This window comes from Galeopterus variegatus, unplaced genomic scaffold, assembly GCF_000696425.1.
Source record: "Galeopterus variegatus unplaced genomic scaffold, G_variegatus-3.0.2 Scaffold2752, whole genome shotgun sequence".
NCBI classification, from domain to species: Eukaryota; Metazoa; Chordata; class Mammalia; order Dermoptera; family Cynocephalidae; genus Galeopterus; species Galeopterus variegatus.
This window is the reverse complement of record NW_007728863.1, coordinates 180,697-189,022: the sequence shown is the minus strand read 5'-3', so window position 1 is coordinate 189,022 and position 8,326 is coordinate 180,697. Positions and strand designations below refer to the sequence as shown.

General features: G+C 38.9%; 1 protein-coding gene across 1 annotated transcript in view; it reads left to right on the top strand.

The window, feature by feature from the left end:
- The window catches only part of LOC103598829 (disks large homolog 2-like), a 192,171-nt gene that overhangs the window by 52,049 nt on the left and 131,796 nt on the right, over nt 1-8,326 (top strand). The window lies entirely within an intron of this gene.

The window sequence follows — 8,326 nt, the reverse complement described above, 5'->3', positions numbered from 1 at the left end:
AATAAAACCTTTAAAAGTAGATATAAAAAAGTATAAGAGTTTAAACACTAGTATAGGACATATTGAACCCTCCTCAAATAATTAAAACTCATGTCTCAAAAGCCTTGGTCTGGTCGTAGTACTGACCCTGTGTAACTCAGATAATATTTGTGTCAACATCTTTCAGAATGCCACAAAAATACTACTATAAATGGGCACACTGACCCAATACCAAGGTACAGTGATCCCTCTCCTCTTTGTTACAGTGACCATTGTCAAGGTCATTGATTTTCAACTTCTTATTCCAATAATACACTCTATGACCAATTTATAACCCACTGCCATGAAAGGGCCCAATTTTGCTGAGACTCAAACATTCTCTTGAGGAAATAAAGCATCTTAATAATTCAAAACTTTCAAAACAACTTTAAATGGCACAGCTCTTACTCTGTTCTTTCTCTCCTCAATAAACAAACACAAAAAAATATAACTGAGAATAATGTTTATTTAGGAAAAATGGTGAATCAATCCTAATTTCTATTTTTAAAAGGTAAATATTTACAGATTATGGAACATAGACTATTATTAATAACAAATTATTTACGGCCCAACAATTTGATACGACAACAGTTGTGAACCATACAGAAAAACAAATCACTATGAGGATGCGAGCACGAATCAGGGGTCAGTGTTGGGGCTGATATATTTGTAGGGGCAATGAAAATAATTGAGAAGTTCAGATAAAGCGGGCATCAACCTCCTGGGCTATGATAGAGGATCAATTACCTTTTCAGTGTCAGCAGTAAAAGTGAGTTTTTACAAGGTACCATTATGCGGTGCCTTTTGTGATACAACACACCACTGATTGTTACTTCCTTTGTTCAGCCCTCTTGTAGAGAATTCACATTACATGAAAGTGCTATTGTGTGAACTTCCTGGTTCTGAGCGAGTGGGTGAACAGTATGTTTCTATGTATTCATAAAGAGGGGAGCCTCATTCTCAGAGGCTTTGCATCCCTGTGAGCTTGAGTGCCTGAGAATAATAAGCAAGATAACAATGGTGCCATTTGGTGAGCTTGCAGTGAGTGCTATGCACTGAGCTGAGTGCCATGCACTGATCTAAGTGCTTTATGCACATTCTTCCTACTTCTTATAATCATCCTCAGGCTGACGTTATTATTGCTACTTTCCAGATGAGTTTGCTCAGGTTCAGAAAGTGAAGAAATGGTAGAAAGGTACACGAAGTCAAATTTGGAAGAGCCAGAATTCAAGCCTAGCTGTCTCATTGCACTAACCATGTGGCTTCATAATAATTTTACAGTTTACAATTTTGCTGGTATACAGACAGAGCTTTTTAATATCATTATAGCTCTATAAATGAGGAAATTAAATCTCAGAAGAGTGAAAAGAGTGTGGTGCAAATAGGCATCTACTCCAAGGGGCCCAGTGGGTGTCCTTTGTGGGCCCAATCTGATAGTGCTTAGAATTAGGGGGATGAATGGGTTCTTAGAAATCATCTAAACCAATCTCTCCACTAGATCTCTCTGTATCATACTTTAAGGCCCTTACAGCATCTTTATCAAATGATTCATACTTTTCTGCTTAAAGTTCAGTGTAAGAGAAGTCAGCTTTTTCCTTAATTGTTATCATTATAATATCATTGTACAGATTAAGCCACATAGTTCTCACCCAAATCCTATATTCTTTTTTATCCCCTAATTGCTTTTACGGCTTCCCAAAATTCTGCCCTTAACACCTATTAGCCTAGGCCTGGAATTCAATCCTCTTATGCTTAGTTCTCCAAATACTTGGCCCAATAAGCAGTGTATTATTTGTAAGGAGAAGCATGAGGCAACCCTTTTAAGGTTAGAAATCATTTTCCCTCTAATTATATCAGGCAATATACCCGATGCTCAGGTATCTGAGCCCTTGGCATCCCAGATCCTTCACTGCTGCAGTTGGTTCTGTGTCCTGCTAATGTAGGACATAGGGTTATATGCTCCCTTCCCATGAGGGCAGCCAAAAAAGGCCACAGCAGGCTGAAGGTTGGAGAATCTGAAAGTTTCACAGACTTATCCATATCAGCCTAATATGACAGACAGACTTATGCTCAAAGGCATGTAAATGTATAAGTCAAGTTTCTCCTACTGTAATTTTAGACTCTTCCTTTTAGTTCTGACTCAGGATGAAAGAATAAAAAGTACTGGTCACTTTTTCTGTCACAGCTCTTCTCATTTTTTATGACAGTACTTCTTCATACATTCTTGTATTTGGGAAAGAAATGGAAAAACAAAGGTAAATGAGACATGGTCCTGATCCTCTAGGAGCTAATATTCTAGAGAGTGAAAGAGCACTGTGAGCCAAATAGGATAGTATCAATGAGGTGAGGGCCCTGCCCAGGACAGCCTGCAGGCTTTCAGAGCAGTCTCTTTGCTGGGGAATTGGAAAACTCAATAAAGCGTGAGTCACCTTTACTGTTACCTCTAATAGAAGGGACTCATATTCCTTTAACCTGGGAACTTCAGGCACTGCACAGATGAGAAGTATTTACAATCATAGCCACCATTATCACTGTCTAAAAGATTTACTGTCTCTGGTACTGGGCTGGGACTAGAGGGAAGTAAGTAAGTCGATCATGTTGGTGCAAAATTTAAAGGGACACCAAAAACTCAGTAATTAAGACAATTTTTAATACAATATTTTAGAAAATAAAATTAGTGCAAAAAAAATCATAATTAACAAAATATCAAAATTTTAAAGAAAGGATTAGTCCAGTATTGGTCTCAGATACTGTGAGATTTCATAGAGGTCCAAGGTTTTGTCTGTTGTCTTTGAGTGGCATAGTCTAGTTGAAGTGATCTGAAAGGAACTTTATATAAACAAAATGCTTATTTTATTTTCACTCTATTGATTATATGCAAGAGATCTGACCTAAGCTCCAGGAAGGGGATGGGGTGGGAGGTTGCTAGCTGATTTTCATTATACAAAAAAAGTCATATGGAAATTATCAAGGAAATTCAATACTCTGAGCCCTAATAGACCCCATTAGAGAGTGAATCCAGACTGTTATTCTAGATCCAAGGTACCTCTAGGCATTGCAGCAACAAAATTTCATAGAGCTTCCACTCTGGTGTGCTCTATAATTAGCAGACACAGCTACAGCTACCCTCCACATGTCTTCATTTTTTTCTTATGCTACTAGCTGATAATATTGTTTTCTGCCTTTTTATTCACGTTATTCACTTTCCACAGAATTCAACTGGCCTGCCATTTTTTGGGGGGGTTTTTTGTTTGTTTTCTTTTGAGCCCTACCGTACATGTCATGGTGGCAGGGTGAGGCACCCAATCCTGGTCCAATGGTCTTGGCTGTTTTGGCTAGGGAAGGGACTGAATCGGGTTTGAATCAAGTGGGACAAATGGGAAGGGGCAGTTGCAGCTGAGGTAGTTTTCCTTAGAAGAGGGTGTACATGAAACACCTCCCTCCAACACACCAGCATTGCGGATTAGCAATTAAAAATGCCAAGGAAGCAAAACAAATAGCAAGTGCTAATGGAGTTCAGAGAGAAGGGAGATCACCAAGAGCCAGCATGTGCTAATTATATGCTATAAGAGCCTGCAATTATAAACCCATAGATATGCAAATAAATGCTGATGGCTCAGCAAATGAGATTACAAAGCCATTTATCTACGGCCCCTGATGAGTGGACAGCAAGATAAATGATTTGTTTATAAATTCACTGAGAGATTGCGCTAATATCTCCAACTACTTTACCCCCCTTTCTGGGGGCATCCACAGAATGAAGAGAGCCAGTAGGCACCTTGGGCTGAATTTCCATATTCATTACCTTCTGACCTAGGTGACTCTGGAGGCTTATAATAGGATAAAAAGGCCCTTTAATTTGTGACTGGCTAATTCGCACTGCCGAAAGTCATTTTCCCACGGCATTTCTTCACTGACTAAGTGAGAAGTGATGGTGGCATCTGTTTCTGTCACCCAGAGCCTAGTGACAGCTCATAAATTGGCATTTTTTTGTTTGTCCATTAGAGAGGTCACAGAAAAGATAACTTCAGGGAATGCTGACTGCTAATGTTAGGCCTCTGAAACGCAGGTCTGAGAAGTCTTCCAGGAACACTTCGCCTGGGGGCTGCCTCTTGCGGGAACTGTAGGCAGGCATTGAGGTGGCCAGACTCAAACATACCTGAAGCTCATTGCTCTGAGGGCTGTGGGCATATGAATCAATGTGTGCACACATAGTATTTAAAGCTTGTCAGTACCTAGTTGGCAATGTTGGGGTTTCCGTCCTTCTGTATAACCTGAGAATTAATGATGGCTTAAAAAATTTTAAACTAATTAGGATATTCAAAATAATTTACAGCTTTCTTGAAAGAAGAGCCAGAGACATATTTTATTTGTCTCAATAGAGAATGATGAAAAAGTATTCATTCATTCAAAAAAACATCTATTAAGTAGTTACTATGTGCCATTTCTGTGTTCAGCTATAGCTTGTGTAGTAGTTTCTGTATATTATACTTTGTCCTACATAATATATAACAGAAATCTAGAATTATAATGAAGCTGTTAGATAGTAATTTTTAGATGTGAACTCCATTTTTATGCCACTTGAAAGGAGATTGTCAATGGCATTTTTNCCACTCTGGTGTGCTCTATAATTAGCAGACACAGCTACAGCTACCCTCCACATGTCTTCATCTTTTCTTATGCTACTAGCTGATAATATTGTTTTCTGCCTTTTTATTCACGTTATTCACTTTCCACAGGAGAATTCAACTGGCCTGCCATTTTTGGGGGGTTTTTTTTGTTTGTTTTCTTTTGAGCCCTACCGTACATGTCATGGTGGCAGCGTGAGGCACCCAATCCTGGTCCAATGGTCTTGGCTGTTTTGGCTAGGGAAGGGACTGAATTGGGTTTGAATCAAGTGGGACAAATGGGAAGGGGCAGTTGCAGCTGAGGTAGTTTTCCTTAGAAGAGGGTGTACATGAAACACCTCCCTCCAACACACCAGCATTGCGGATTAGCAATTAAAAATGCCAAGGAAGCAAAACAAATAGCAAGTGCTAATGGAGTTCAGAGAGAAGGGAGATCACCAAGAGCCAGCATGTGCTAATTATATGCTATAAGAGCCTGCAATTATAAACCCATAGATATGTAAATAAATGCTGATGGCTCAGCAAATGAGATTACAAAGCCATTTATCTATGGCCCCTGATGAGTGGACAGCAAGATAAATGATTTGTTTATAAATTCACTGAGAGATTGCGCTAATATCTCCAACTACTTTACCCCCCTTTCTGGGGGCATCCACAGAATGAAGAGAGCCAGTAGGCACCTTGGGCTGAATTTCCATATTCATTACCTTCTGACCTAGGTGACTCTGGAGGCTTATAATAGGATAAAAAGGCCCTTTAATTTGTGACTGGCTAATTTGCACTGCCGAAAGTCATTTTCCCACGGCATTTCTTCACTGACTAAATGGGAAGTGATGGTGGCATCTGTTTCTGTCACCCAGAGCCTAGTGACAGCTCATAAATTGGCATTTTTTTGTTTGTCCATTAGAGAGGTCACAGAAAAGATAACTTCAGGGAATGCTGACTGCTAATGTTAGGCCTCTGAAACGCAGGTCTGAGAAGTCTTCCAGGAACACTTCGCCTGGGGGCTGCCTCTTGCGGGAACTGTAGGCAGGTTTTTTGTTTGTTTTCTTTTGAGCCCTACCGTACATGTCATGGTGGCAGCGTGAGGCACCCAATCCTGGTCCAATGGTCTTGGCTGTTTTGGCTAGGGAAGGGACTGAATTGGGTTTGAATCAAGTGGGACAAATGGGAAGGGGCAGTTGCAGCTGAGGTAGTTTTCCTTAGAAGAGGGTGTACATGAAACACCTCCCTCCAACACACCAGCATTGCGGATTAGCAATTAAAAATGCCAAGGAAGCAAAACAAATAGCAAGTGCTAATGGAGTTCAGAGAGAAGGGAGATCACCAAGAGCCAGCATGTGCTAATTATATGCTATAAGAGCCTGCAATTATAAACCCATAGATATGTAAATAAATGCTGATGGCTCAGCAAATGAGATTACAAAGCCATTTATCTATGGCCCCTGATGAGTGGACAGCAAGATAAACGATTTGTTTATAAATTCACTGAGAGATTGCGCTAATATCTCCAACTACTTTACCCCCCTTTCTGGGGGCATCCACAGAATGAAGAGAGCCAGTAGGCACCTTGGGCTGAATTTCCATATTCATTACCTTCTGACCTAGGTGACTCTGGAGGCTTATAATAGGATAAAAAGGCCCTTTAATTTGTGACTGGCTAATTCGCACTGCCGAAAGTCATTTTCCCACGGCATTTCTTCACTGACTAAGTGAGAAGTGATGGTGGCATCTGTTTCTGTCACCCAGAGCCTAGTGACAGCTCATAAATTGGCATTTTTTTGTTTGTCCATTAGAGAGGTCACAGAAAAGATAACTTCAGGGAATGCTGACTGCTAATGTTAGGCCTCTGAAACGCAGGGCTGAGAAGTCTTCCAGGAACACTTCGCCTGGGGGCTGCCTCTTGCGGGAACTGTAGGCAGGCATTGAGGTGGCCAGACTCAAACATACCTGAAGCTCATTGCTCTGAGGGCTGTGGGCATATGAATCAATGTGTGCACACATAGTATTTAAAGCTTGTCAGTACCTAGTTGGCAATGTTGGGGTTTCCGTCCTTCTGTATAACCTGAGAATTAATGATGGCTTAAAAAATTTAAAACTAATTAGGATATTCAAAATAATTTACAGCTTTCTTGAAAGAAGAGCCAGAGACATATTTTATTTGTCTCAATAGAGAATGATAAAAAAAGTATTCATTCATTCAAAAAAACATCTATTAAGTAGTTACTATGTGCCATTTCTGTGTTCAGCTATAGCCTGTGTAGTAGTTTCTGTATATTATACTTTGTCCTACATAATATATAACAGAAATCTAGAATTATAATGAAGCTGTTAGATAGAAATTTTTAGATGTGAACTCCATTTTTATGCCACTTGAAAGGAGATTGTCAATGGCATTTTTTATTTTGTTATTTAGTTGCAAGAAAATTTTGTCAGTATTGCAAGAAGGCTTTGTCGAGTTTGTCAAGTATATGTTTTGGTATTTTTTTTACCTACCTATCTTCTGAGATATCAAGTGTTCTCACAATAATAAAGAAAATAAACTGGGTTTGATATGTCAATTCTTTAGCCAGTGACTGAACAAAATAACAAGTACATAAATAGGGAAGGAATGGAAGACTAAATAACAGGTAAAAATGAACCTGCAATATCAATAACTGCATTGATAAGACTTTGAATGATGAGTAATTGAGCTTAGACAAGTATTCAATCCAATATGAAATAGTTCTGAAAGTGACTGTAAGCAAAGAAATAAAGGCCTCCTTTTACAGTCCAAGGTATCGAAGCCTGACCCGAACACCAAATCTGCTAAATACGTGAATTATATACAGTTTTTCTGTGGTTTCCATGGTGGGTTGGTTCCAAGACAACCCCTACTCAGCTCCCCACGGATACCAAAATCCGCAGATGCTTATATAAAATAGCATAGTATTTGCATATAACCTATACACATCCTCCCTTATACTTTAATCACTAGATTACTTACAATACTTACTCTAATATCTACACATCACTTCTTTCTCATGGATTCAATATAGTGCTGAGCTGGTTGCAAATTTAAGCTTTGTTCCTTAGAACTTCGTGAATTTTTTTCCANTAGTGCTGAGCTGGTTGCAAATTTAAGCTTTGTTCCTTAGAACTTCGTGAATTTTTTTCCAAATGTTTTTGATCCACAGTTGGTTGAATCCACAGATGCGGAATCCATGGATGCAAAGGACTGATTGTAATAATATTAAATCCATAAAATGGTTCCAAAATTGTATAGGTAAAAGTTTCAAGAGTTTAACACTGGACAAAGTACAGGCCCTCATTTTCATTGTCTTGAATTTATTGCTGTGTTCAGAGAGTAAAATATTTTCCCTTAACTCAGTTGAATACAATATAATTAGAAATTTTTAAAGAATGTGGATTAGCCAGCTTTGATTCTTAAAATTTGTCTCAAAATATGGTGCTACTGAAGTAAAAGTACTGGGAGAAAATTGGTAACATCATTTTCTAGGACTGTAGAGTCAACATGAGACTGAGAAAATTGAATTAGCCCTCCTAGGCAGAAAATACAATGTTATTGAAATGACATCATTATGAAACTGTTTTATGACCCAAAAGAAATCCTGGATTTCTTTTTTCTAAGGTCCAATGCTGGCAGTTTAGATCAGCTACAATTTTGTAGATAGTAATAT